A 13286-nucleotide genomic window follows, 5' to 3' on the forward strand; every position below is an offset into this window, starting at 1 on the left:
TTAACAGCATACCATGTGACTACTAATCTCTCAATTGTGTGGATCATGGACTCTGGGGCATCAGATCACATGTCTAGCAATGTCCACCTATTCTCCAATTATACTCCATGTAATGAGAATTTGTATGTCACAATAGCCGATGGATCAAAGGCTTTGGTAGCTGGGATTAGTTCAGTAAAAATCACCAATCAACTCACATTGAGTTATGTTTTACATGTACCTAAGTTACACTGCAATTTACTATCTGTGTATAAGGTAAATAAGGACTCATATTGCCTAACTATCTTTGATGATGTGTCTTGTGAAATTCAAGAAAAGAAATCCGGGATGACGATTGGCAGTGCTGAAATGTGTGGTGGCCTCTACCTCATCAAGACAAGCACTGAAACCAACAAGATTGCCTCAGCTTCAATCCTCAAAAATGAGTCAGCTTTCTCTCAAGCAGATAGAAACATTATGTTGCATCACTATCGCTTAGGCCACCCTAATTTCATGTACCTCAAGAAAATGTTTCCCAAATTATTCATCAATAAAGATACAAATTTGTTTCAGTGTGATGTGTGTCAATTATCAAAGCATACTCGTAGTACTTATATCCCTAAGCAATATGTTCCATCAAAACCTTTTTCTGTTATACATAGTGACATTTGGGGTCCTTCAAGAGTGAAAAATCTAAATGGTGCTAGGTGGTTTCTAACCCTCATTGATGATCACACTAGAATAATTTGGGTATACCTTATGAAAGACAAATCTGAGGCTAGCTCAATCATCATCCAGTTTCACAAGATGATCAAAAACCAGTTCACCACAGACATTCAAATCATACATTCAGATAATGCCAAAGATTATTTCAATGCACAACTCAACACTTACTGTCAGTCTCAAGGCATCATTCACCTTAGCTCATGTGTCCAAACACCTCAACAAAATGGCATTGCTGAGAGAAAAAACAGACACCTATTAGAAGTAGCTAGGTCCCTTATGTTTACCTCACATGTACCAAAATACCTCTGGGGAGAAGCCATTCTAACTGCCACATACCTCATCAATAGGATGCCCTCAAGAGTCCTAGGATTCAAATCACCATGTGAGAAACTGAGAGAATCCTTTCCAACAACTAGGCTCATATCCACTATCTCACCTAAGGTCTTTGGATGCTCTGTCTTTGTACACACATATGATCACAGCAAATTGGACCCTAGGTCCATCAAATGTATCTTTATTGGCTATTCTTCCACTCAAAAGGGATACAAATGCTACTCACCTCAAAACAAGAAAACCTATATGTCACCTTCCATGAAACCTCACCATACTATGACTCATCTGAAAGACTCATAGAAACCCTAAGCACACCACTCCAACACACTCAGTCCATGCCTACTACCATAAACATCATAGACACCATACCAGATCCACAACAAGAGCCTCACCTCACAGATGAATCCCACCAAGATCAAATACCACAACAGACACACACACTCCAGCACTCCCATGAGACATCACCTGATGAATCCTTAATCAACATCATAGATGAATCAGATCAATGTAACATTAGTCCTGAAAGACCTGCAAATAGTACTATTGACAGTGAAACAGGTCTTGATCTTCCTATTGCCTTGAGAAAGCCATCAAGAGCATGTGGTCCATACCAGATAGAAGACTTCATCTACTATGGGAATCTCTCCACCAAGTATCAAGCATTCCTGACTCAACTGGATCAAGTCACCACACGAGATACAATTGAAGAAGCAATGTCAATCCCTGAATGAAGAAAAGCTGCAATGGATGAGATAGAAGCCCTAGAGAAAAACAAGACCTGGAGCATTGAGGAACTACCAAGAGGAAAGATAATAGTGGGGTGTCGATGGCTGTTCACAGTTAAATACAAGTCAGATGGCTCAATTGAAAGGTACAAAGCTCGACTTGTAGCCAAGGGATATACTCAGTCCTATGGAATTGACTACCAAGAGACATTTGATCCTGTTGCTAAACTAAATACAATCAGGATCATTATGTCCATTGCATCAAACTTGGATTGGCCATTGTATCAGTTAGACGTCAAAAATGCCTTTCTGAATGGCACTCTAGAGGAAGAGGTCTTTATGGACTTGCCCCCGAGATTTGAAGGTGATCATGAAAGCAAGGTCTGTCACCTCCACAAGTCCATCTATGGCCTCAAACAGAGTCCACGAGCCTGGTTTGGACGCTTCACAAGAGTCCTCCAGTTCAGACAAAGCCTTGCAGACCACACCTTGTTCACCAAGCATTCAGCTCAGGGAAAATGTACCATCCTCAGTGCTTATGTGGATGATATAATTCTCACAGGTGATGATGAAGAAGAGATCATGAAGGTCAAACAGGTTCTGGCTACTGAGTTTGAAGTCAAAGACCTCGGAGAGTTGAGATATTTCCTAGGCATGGAAGTAGTAAGGTCCAAGATTGGAATATCAGTGTCCCAGAGGAAGTACACACTGGATCTACTCAAAGACACAGGAATGCTGGGGTGCAAACCTGCTGATACTCCAATGGATTCAACTGTGAAGCTACTAAAGAGCAGCACTGAGAAGAGAGTGGACAAGGGTCAATACCAAAGACTTGTTGGGAAACTTATCTATCTGGCTCACACAAGACCAGATATAAGTTTCTCAGTAAGCCTGGTGAGCTGCTTCATGAATGACCCTTCAGAGATTCACATGGAAGCTGTAATGAGAATCCTCAGATATCTCAAGACTACACCAGGAATGGGATTGATGTTCAAGAAACAAGCAAGCCGTGAGATCCAAGTCTTCAGCGATGCAGATTGGGCAGACTCAAAGACTGACTCGAGATCCACCTCAGGCATGTGCTCATTTGTCTGGGGAAACCTGGTTACTTGGAGGAGCAAGAAGCAGTCAGTTGTATCCAGAAGTAGTGCTGAGTCTGAGCTGAGATCTTTAGCTCATGGAGTGTGTGAAGGAATCTGGCTAAAGAAGCTGCTCGAGGACTTGAAGATCAAGATAGATGGTCTAGTGAAGATATTGTGTGACAACAAGTCAGCAATAAGTATGGCTAAAGACCCTGTCCAACATGACAAGACAAAACATGTTGAAATTGATCGCCATTTTCTGAGTGAGAAGATTGAAGAGATGTGATCTCCATGCTATATGTAACTTCTGCAGATCAAGCTGCTGACATATTTACCAAGCCATTGTCACGTCAACTCTTCACCAACAATTGTTCCAAGCTCGCCTTAATTGACATCCACCAGCGAGCTTGAGGGGGAGTGTAGAATTCCGGGGATTAGGAGTTGACGTGTTGGTCAAGCTTCCTTGTTTTTAGGAGTTGTTAGCCGAGTTAGCTTAGGAAATAAGTTACAACCGGATCCTAGTTTATAGCTGCTAAGGTTGTTAGTTCAGCTATTTTTACTCTTCTAATTCATGTATTTAAGCACAAGTAATTCATGAGAATGATCATCGAGTTTCCCTCACAAACACTAGCCCTTTCTTCAGTAAGTATTTTAAAGAGTTTTACAGTTTCTAGCTAATTTGTTTACAAATGTCAAACGTATCAATATGATAATTTTTAAAGTCTCGGACTGTTATATAGCTAGCTTCCATTATTGTGTTTTTCTTTAGGAGAAGACAGTGAGAGATCAGAACAACATGCTTGAAAAACAGGTTTAATGTTTTGAAAAACAAGTATAATTATTAATATGATCATATAATGTATCAACATGCTTGTTAACCGGTATTTTAATTTATGTATCTCAGATTACAAATTAGATTTTTTAACTGTGGTAAAAACATATACTATATAGACAATCAAAATTAAAGGTAACACTTAAATGTAGAAAGAGAGACTGATGGAGGAAATTTTGTACTGAAAGTTTATAATTTTGTGGTATTATGTATACTATAATAAAAAAAACTATTCTTTTGGATTAATTAACAATAGATCAAGGAAAAGGAGAAAAACGTTGAGCAGATGCAATGGGAGACACAAACCCATGTGACAAATTCCTCCTTTATGATTCCTCCGACTCCAATTAATTCCTGCTTGAATATGGGGTAAGTAAATATATATATATATATATATATATATATATATATATGTATATATATATATACCACACACGCACACACATATCATCCTTACCCTGAAATATCTTATATAAGTTGCTCTAGCTAAAATTCCAAATAACTTGTAATTATATCAAACTTGTCAAATGGCGTATCATTTGTATATTTAGAAATGTATGGTAATAATTGAATATATAACTAGTCACCTAAGAGTTGTTGGCCAGTGCTAATGTTATGCCTTAGTAAAAAAATGTTGGCGTTAAGTTCAAGTCCCTAGAAAGTAACCATTTAGCAGTTGTCAAGTTTACCAAAGGTTGTGAGGCATGAACGAGACCTATATGGCTAAACTAAGCCCTATTTTTAAAGTATATATTACAGCTAGTCAAAGACAATTTTTTGTTGAATAATATTAATGATATTCTTTTTTTTTAGTTGAATATTAATGATATTCAGTAGTATATAATCATTTAATAAGATATTGTATTGTAGACAAAATGACAACACTTTGGCATCTGCCTATTACTCTTTTCGAAACTTGACAATTTACCCTATACATGGTAATAGTATATAGCACTTACACTTTTATTGTTTTTATAAATGTACTAGGGAAAACTTCATAACGTTTATTTAAATACTGTAATTATTATTTATTGCTCATTTACTAACTACATAATTCCAAGTTATATGATAATAATATTTTTATAAAATTTATTATTTTTTTTATTTTTAAATCTATGTCAGACCTTTTGGAGGGGCTATATCATTATTTTTAATGATACTATTACTATTATTACAATTTGTTGCAGCCGAATGTACAATAGCAACGACGAAACCCCAGAGGCTGAAAGGAGAAGCGATCTAGACCTAATCCTCGAACCACTCTATTCGTGCCACCTTGGATGCTTTGCAGGTTCAAATATGTAATATAAAAATCAAAGAGTTTCTGTTCAAGTCTATATATATATATATATATATATATATATATATATATATATATATATATATATCGCTGAGTGTGATTTTTTTGGTTTTGTTTTTGGGAAAATGTTGGAGTCCTATATTGGCCTGCCATTCTTCTATGTCTAGTTAATGTAATAAAACTAAGTAAAGAACCTTTATATGCCATGTGATGATGACATGAGAGATACATTAAAAAGAACTCATGCTATGAAATTATGAGTTTCGTAACTTTTTTTTATTTGTTATATGGTCAAGAATAGCATGAATGTAATGTTATTTGTTTTTTTTTTTTCTTTCTTGTTTATTCAATCATAGATACGCATTAGTTTAAGGTAAATATATTTTAAAATTTGATCTTCAAAAAACCATGTCAATGTAGTTTAGAATTTAGGCAGGCCCGCCCAGTAGAGATGAAAGAATAATTTTCAATAATGAATATATAGATATTCCTGAGCTAGGTTTAGTGTTTTTTGTGTGTGTGTGTGTGTGTGTGTGTGTGTGTGTGTGTGTGTGTTGAAAACTTGTATGCTGTAGATATTGAAACATATGAGTGGGTCTTATATACAATCTACTCGTTGTAAACACAAGGACATCCATATTTAAGTATATGTATAGTATAGCTATAGGCTATAGCCAATCTGTGTGAAACCCGAAAATAGTCATTAATAATTTTATATACATGAAAATGTTGTTGTACATCTCATTTAATGAAAAAAAAAATGTTCTTCAAAAAAAAAAAAAATGGCTTTAGGTATATAAATATTCCTATATAATCTTAAACTTGGTGATCTGTTCCACCCCAATATATATATATAACAAAAACAAAACAACCTTAAATTATTTTTGCCGTTTTGTAGAGGGGCTAGTGTAGCCTAACTTGTCCTGAGAGACTCGTTTGTATATTTTAGCTAAGTTTTCTGACGGACTCGAGATGTTGTGTATATTTTGGGCCTTAATTATCATTAAGCTTATTAATCTCTAAGCCTACAAATAAAGCCGTCGGCCAAGCTGACTCTAAGATTATTTTAGCCTTAAAAGCGAATTTATTTAGACCTACTTAATGTGATCGGGCTTAAAATATATTTATGTTTGAAACCTAAACGTTTGTTTGACCTCCTTAAAGCTGGTCAAGTGAACTTTATGAGATGTTGTGCGACCCTATTTTTTATAGGAAAAATTATATAAAATAGCCATATAAAATTATAATGATTAGCAAAATAATCAAAATTTCAACTTTTCAGTAAAGTAGCTAAATTTATATTTTCAAATTTTTTTTTACAATAAAGATTAAAAAATTTTACGATTATTATAAACAATTTATCACTTTCAAAAAAATTATTGCACATTTTGGCTATTTCACTAAATTAAGATAAAATTTGGCTATTTTGCAAATTTATAACTTTAAATTGGCTATTTAGCTACATCACCCTATTTAATATTATTGATACCACTCAAAAATTAGAAAAAATAATTCATATTATTAAAAATGGTATGAGATTTTTGTCTCGATACCATTTAAGAGGTGAGACGGGGTTGAGATCCTCATTGAGTCATATTCAATGCCGTTTCATTGTATTTTTAAGTTGTATTTGTATATTTTTTTTTTTACTTATTTAAGTTAATTTGAAATGAAGTAATTAATAATAAAGTGAAAGAAAATTAAAATATGAGACTCTTGCAACCATAAATATCTATTGTTATCCATGTGTCTCAAGCACTTGAAATGGTTCGTTGGGCCCTCGGAAAGTCTCCGGGTCAGCCCAGATAAACCACACGGCACAGAGGGATCGTCGGGCCTCCGAACAGCCGGTGACCGTCCAGGCGCCAACCCCTCGGCCTTTGGGATGACCGGCCGTGCCGACCTATGTTGGGTAGTGTTGTGATGGATTTTTCCTCACCCGAAAAAACATTAAGGCCCAACCCAAAAATAAAGAAAGCACGGCGAGTACAGCCCAAGGAACAAGGTGGGAAGACACGTGGCCAAGTTCGCTCACGTCACGTGTCCATAAGTGTTGAACCAAAAAATGGCTTAACATTTCGGCGCTAGAAGGAGGGGATCCCGAGAACAACCACGTACGGGCTCTCCATCAGCAAAAACATTCCTTTCTTAGGTACCAAGAACTCCCGCTACATCAAGAAGTCAACATGTCGAACCGCGCAACCGTCTCCGAGAGTGGCGCTCCCCGGCGAACAGAGAGCGTGGCGCTCCACACGCGAGCGGCCAGGAAGCATCCCCGGCGGGCGCAGGTCCATCGACGGGCGCAGTACCGACGGCCGACCCGAGCGCCGCCAATGCGGCGAACCCCGCCGGGTCGGTATTCATCGAGCGAGACGACCGGATGGAATGCCTCGAGAACAGTCTATTCTTGCTGGCGAGTGAATTCGCAATAGACAGGGGGGAGCGGGCCATGAGGCGTCACGCCCGGGAGAGAAGCGGACGGGGGCGAGATGTCTACTCGGGGAGTCACGAAAAAGACGGTCAGGACGACGCGCCCGATCCGAGCATACAAGACATCGAACACAACCACCAAGAGGAGCGACGGACGGCCCACGAGCAGGTACCGCAGCGCTCGGAGACTCGCCGCGACGAGGGGCAAAGAGACCCACGAGCGCAGCCTCGCGCCACCTTACCCCAGGCGTCCTGCTCTGCAGCCGGAGCAGGGACCGAGTCGCGAAGGTCCGCCTTCGAACGTCTAGGATTGGGGGAGGAAGTCGCCGACAGTGGGGACGCGAGGAGGTTCTCACCGCCGCGACGCGCCAGGGCGTCTAGAGCCAAACGTGGACTTGAGGCGCCACCTCAATGCAAGATGGGAGATCCCTAGGCGCCAGCCTGCCCCGGAGACCCATGAGCCGCATGAGGTTGCTCCCCCGGCTACGACGACTCCGACGCCTCCGGCGCCGCACGCCACCCAGGCATCGAATGAGAGAGGGCGCACCACTAGGGTCGCGTCGGCCGCTACGCAGGTCAGGAACGACGAGTTGACCAACATGGTCAACGTGCTAAGGGAGGAAGTCCGAGAGCTGCGAGCGGCGCAGACAAGAACCCCCTTGGTGAGAAGCATGATCGAGGGCGTGGCTTTGCCATTCGCGGTACACGTGCTCGCTGACGACCCCCCTTTCCCATTTCGTAAAAGAGGCCTCGCCCGAACCTCTATTTCCATTTCGTAAAAGAGGCCTCGCCCGACCCCCCTTTCCCATTTCGTAAAAGAGGCCTCGCCCGACCCCCCTTTCCCATTTCATAAAAGAGGCATCGCCCGACCCCCCTTTCCCATTTCGTAAAAGAGGCCTCGCCCGAACCCCTAATTCCATCTCGTAAAGGGGGCCTCGCCCGAACCCCCTATTTCCATTTCGTAAAAGGGTCCTCGCCCGAACCCCCTCATTCCCATTTTCATAAAGTGCGCCTCGCCCGACCCCCTTTACTCCTACAGTACTCCTGCCCTAACTCTCACCACCTCACTATAAATATCCGAGACAAACACTTATCAAGGGCTTGCTTTTTCTCTCTCTAACCAGACTCTCTCAAAACCCCTATTCAACTATTTCTCTCACTAAAAACACCTTTGAGACCGAAATCAAGAACAAAGAGAATCAAAGCCACTCCACTCATATATTTTCACACAAAAACGAGGAACGATCTCCTTCCATTCTCTCTAGAGTGGGAGAGATAGGTTCACTCTCTCTCAAAACCCGAGGCTCCCGAGCCAAATTATATTCCCTCTACGATCGTGTCCAAGAGCTTGAGAAACCAATTCTCTCATTCTTCTTTCAATAAGAGGAATATCCCATTACAAATCTCACAGATTCGAAGACACGTGGCCAAGTCCTCTCACGTCACGTGTCCATAAGTGTTGAACCAAAAAATGGCTTAACATTTCGGCGCTAGAAGGAGGGGATCCCGAGAACAACCACGTATGGGCTCTCCATCAGCAAAAACATTCCTTTCTTAGGTACCAAGGAACTCCCGCTACATCAAAAAGTCAACATGTCGAACCGCCCAGCCGTCTCCGAGAGTGGCGCTCCCCGGCGAACAGAGAGTGTGGCGCTCCACACGCGAGCGCCCAGAAAGCCCCCCCGGCGGGCGCAGGTCCATCGACGGGCGCAGTACCGACGGCCGACCCGAGCGCCGCCAATGCGGCGAACCCCGCCGGGTCGGTATTCATCGAGCGAGACGACAGGATGGAACGCCTCGAGAACAGTCTATTCTTGCTGGCGAGTGAATTCGCAATAGACAGTGGGGAGCGGGCCATGAGGCGTCACGCCTGTGAGAGAAGCGGACGGGGGCGAGATGTCTACTCGGGGAGTCACGAAAAAGACGGTCAGGACAACGCGCCCTATCCGAGCATACAAGACATCGGACACAACCACCAAGAGGAGCGACGGACGGCCCACGAGCAGGTACCACAGCGCTCGGAGACTCGCCGCGACGAGGGGCAAAGAGACCCACGAGCGTAGCCTCGCGCCCCCTTACCCCAGGCGTCCTGCTCTGCAGCCGGAGCAGGGACCGAGTCGCGAAGGTCCGCCTTCGAACGTCTAGGATTGGGGGAGGAAGTCGCCGACAGTGGGGACGCGAGGAGATTCTCACTGCCGCGACGCGCCAGGTCGCCAGGGCGTGTAGAGCCAAACGTGGACTTGAGGCGCCACCTCAATGCAAGATGGGAGATCCCTAGGCGCCAGCCTGCCCCGGAGACCCATGAGCCGCATGAGGTTGCTCCCCCGGCTACGACAACTCCGACGCCTCCGGCGCTGCACGTCACCCAGGCATCGAACGAGAGAGGGCGCACCACTAGGTTCACGCCGGCCGCTACGCAGGTCAGGAACGACGAGTTGACCAACATGGTCAACGTGCTAAGGGAGGAAGTCCGAGAGCTGCGAGCGGCGCATACAAGAACCCCCTTGGTGAGAAGCATGATTGAGGGCGTGACTTTGTCATTCGCGGCACACGTACTCGCTGACTACACTGGGGGAAGCTTCCGCCCGCCCGTCATGCCGCTCTACGACGGAAGCACAGACCCTCTTTACCACATTCACCAGTACCAGACCAACATGAGGATGGCGGGACAATCCCCGTCAACAATGTGTCAGGCATTCTGCATCACCCTCACCGGTACCAAGTTCGAGTGGTTCCAAAGGCTCGGACGAGGGTCCGTGCAATCATTCGAAGACCTCCGGGAGAGGTTCCTCACTTGCTTCTCCGCCTCACTGATCCAGAGAAAGGAAAAATCATACATCCTAACGATCAAACAGTGCGGCTCCGAGACGCTCCAACACTACCTTAATCGGTTCATCGAGGAGTCCAACAAGGTGGACGATTACGAGGATGGCGACGCTGTCTACGCCTTCATTGATGGCCTACGAACCGGCGACCTTTTGACGTCGCTGGTAAAGCAGCGACCTGCTACGATGACAGAGCTCATATCACAAGCCACCCAGGATATCTCCATCGAGGAGTACTACAAGTGTCGGAGAATCCGCGACAGGGGAAACCGGCGTAAGGACGAGGATGAGGTCGACGACGACTAGCGAAGAAAGAAGAGCCGGAGCCCCAACACCGCGGTCTCGAACGTCCGACCCCCGCCAAGACAGAGACCCCTACTAGTCGAGAAGTTCCAGAGGAACACCGACTTCACACCACTCAAAACGACACCGGATCGAATTCTGGCCTTGCACCTAGGAAATGTTCACCGAGCCCCGACCCTTGGCGAAGGACCCCTCGAAACGCAACAAGAACAAGTACTGCCATTTCCACAAAGATCACGGTCACCTCACCGCCGAATGCATCGAGCTCAGGAGGCAGATCGAAAATCACATCCAGAATGGCGAGCTGAAGGAGTTCGTGATGGCCATGGTCGTCAATCCGGACCCCCGTGCCGAGGAGGCAGGTTCCCCAAAACGACAGGCGGCAGGAACGTGGGAAAGAAGTTGTCGCGGGTGGAAGCAACAACAACGACACCCGAGGCAACGTGGCCAACGCCCCACTCAACTTGGTGACCACTATATTTGGAGGGCCAGAAACGGGGGATACCGCGCACGAGCGAAAAAACTATGCTCGGGCGGCGGCCGGAGAGGGCCTATCCCACCATATCAATCTCACCCAGAGCACTTGCCCGGCCACGCCGTTCGAAACGATCTACTTCACCGAATAGGAAGCCCGCCGGGTGATGCATCCGCACAACGATGCCATCATTGTCAAAGCGCAGATAGCAAACAATATGGTGAAGAGGATTCTCATTGACAACGGGAGCTCGGCCGACATCCTGTTCAAGACTGCCCTTGACCGGATAGACCTTGGAGAAATCCGCCCGACCCCAGTCAAGACCCCGCTCTTCGGGTTTGCAGGAGAGTGCATTTACACGGAAGGTTCCATAAGCCTCCCAATCACATTTGGACAGGAGGGGGGAGCCCGGGTCACGCGCCTGGTGGATTTCCTAATTGTGGATCGACCTTTTGCTCACAATGTCATCATAGGGCGACCGACGCTCAACAGACTCCGCGCAGTCACCTCAACATACCACCTCCTCATGAAATTCCCGACACCGAAAGGAGTAGGGGTGATGCGAGGAAGCCAAGCCGACTCCAGGGCATGCCACGTCCAGGGGTCCCGCATCAGGAAAGGCAACGCCATGGTAGGGGTCATATGTCAGGTCGGAGATGACCTCCCAGGCGAGATCAACAAGGCGCAAGAACTCGAGGACCTGGACCCACGAGAAGAAGCCGACACCAAGAAAGTAGAGGCGTCTAGCGATCTCGTGCCTGTGATACTCGACAATGCCAACCCCGAACAGGTCGTCATGATCGGAGCGCACCTGCCGGCCGAATTAAAAGACCAACTCAAAGCATTCCTCCGAGAACACAAAGACGTTTTCACATGGATGCACGCGGACATGCCGGGATCGACCCATAGATCATCTCTCATCGGCTCAACGTGCTCCTCGGAGAGAAGGGGAAAATCCAGAAGAGAAGGTCGTTCAACCCAAAAAGATACCTCGCGATCAGCGAGGAAGTGGAGAAGTTAATCACCGCCAAGTTCGTCCGCGAGGCCAAATTCCCGAGCTGGATCTCCAATGTGGTCATGGTGAAGAAGTCGAACGGAAAATGGCGAATCTGCATTGACTACACCGACATCATCCTATTGGTATATCTCTCCTATATTATAAGTACATATCGTTATTTACTGTTCATCTTATTTTGTCCAATCAAATTGATGATTCACTTTAGAATCAGGCCGGAATGGAATGGAATGGAATCAAATATATTGTTTGGTTTACTTAATTAAATAGTAATCATCATTCTATGTAATCATCATTCATCCATTTTAAGTGAATCCCCATTACTTCAGTAGGTGAGATGAATCACTCATTCCATCGGTAACAATTTAATATCCCAAAATTGCCCCACTCATATTTTTCAAACAAAACATCAGACGAAGGAAAACCAAAAAAAAAAAAAAAAAACCTAATCCTCCGTCGCTTCGTCGCCGCCGTGACGGACTCTTGTGGAGAAACCCGAAACCCTCCTACACCCACACGTCACTTCGTCGCCGCCGTTCCTAATCCTTCAGTACAATAAGTTTATTTTGTATTTTTGTATATCTATTTCTTCCTATGAGTACAGCTTGTGTTTTTCATTCTCAGATGACCCGAGATCTACGTTTTGAGTCTTTATGTGGTAATCTCGATAACGATGGGTAAGTCATTGTGTTTTTTTTTTTCGGATATGTTTAGATTTGATCCGGTTAGGTTTCGTCTCAAAAGTTTGTTCTTGTAACTCGTATTTTCAGGTTTAGGAAGAGATACAATTTTTTTTACGCAGAGACTCTTCCTGCTGAAAAACAGGTGAATAATATTTTTAATAAAATGAAGAAGATGAGAAATGAGGGTATTTTGGTAAAATTTCATTCATTCCATTCTAAAGTTTTGGGATTAGGAAAAACAAACCAGATAGATGAAAAGTATTTAGCATTCCATTACTATTACCGTTCTTATTCCCATTCACATTCCATTCTCACTTTTATTTTCTACCAAACATGCCCTTATTTCTTCTTCTCCATTCTTCCTCACCGCCTCTCTCCCTTACCTCACCTCACCGCTGTCTTTCTCTTCCTCTCTCTCTCACCGACTCTCGGCCCTTCTCTCCTGAACAACGCCACCACCCTTTCCCCCTCTTCCTCTCCTTCGTCCTCTCTTCCTCTCTCCCGCGCGAGCGCCGACCCCGACTGCGCGCGTGCCTCTGCCGACTGCGCGACCAGCGACCGTGCGCCGCCATCTCTCC

The sequence above is a fragment of the Urtica dioica genome, chromosome 8 (genome assembly GCF_054948205.1).
Source record: "Urtica dioica subsp. dioica isolate 48M chromosome 8, U.dioica_male_clone48M_v1_H2, whole genome shotgun sequence".
NCBI classification, from domain to species: Eukaryota; Viridiplantae; Streptophyta; class Magnoliopsida; order Rosales; family Urticaceae; genus Urtica; species Urtica dioica.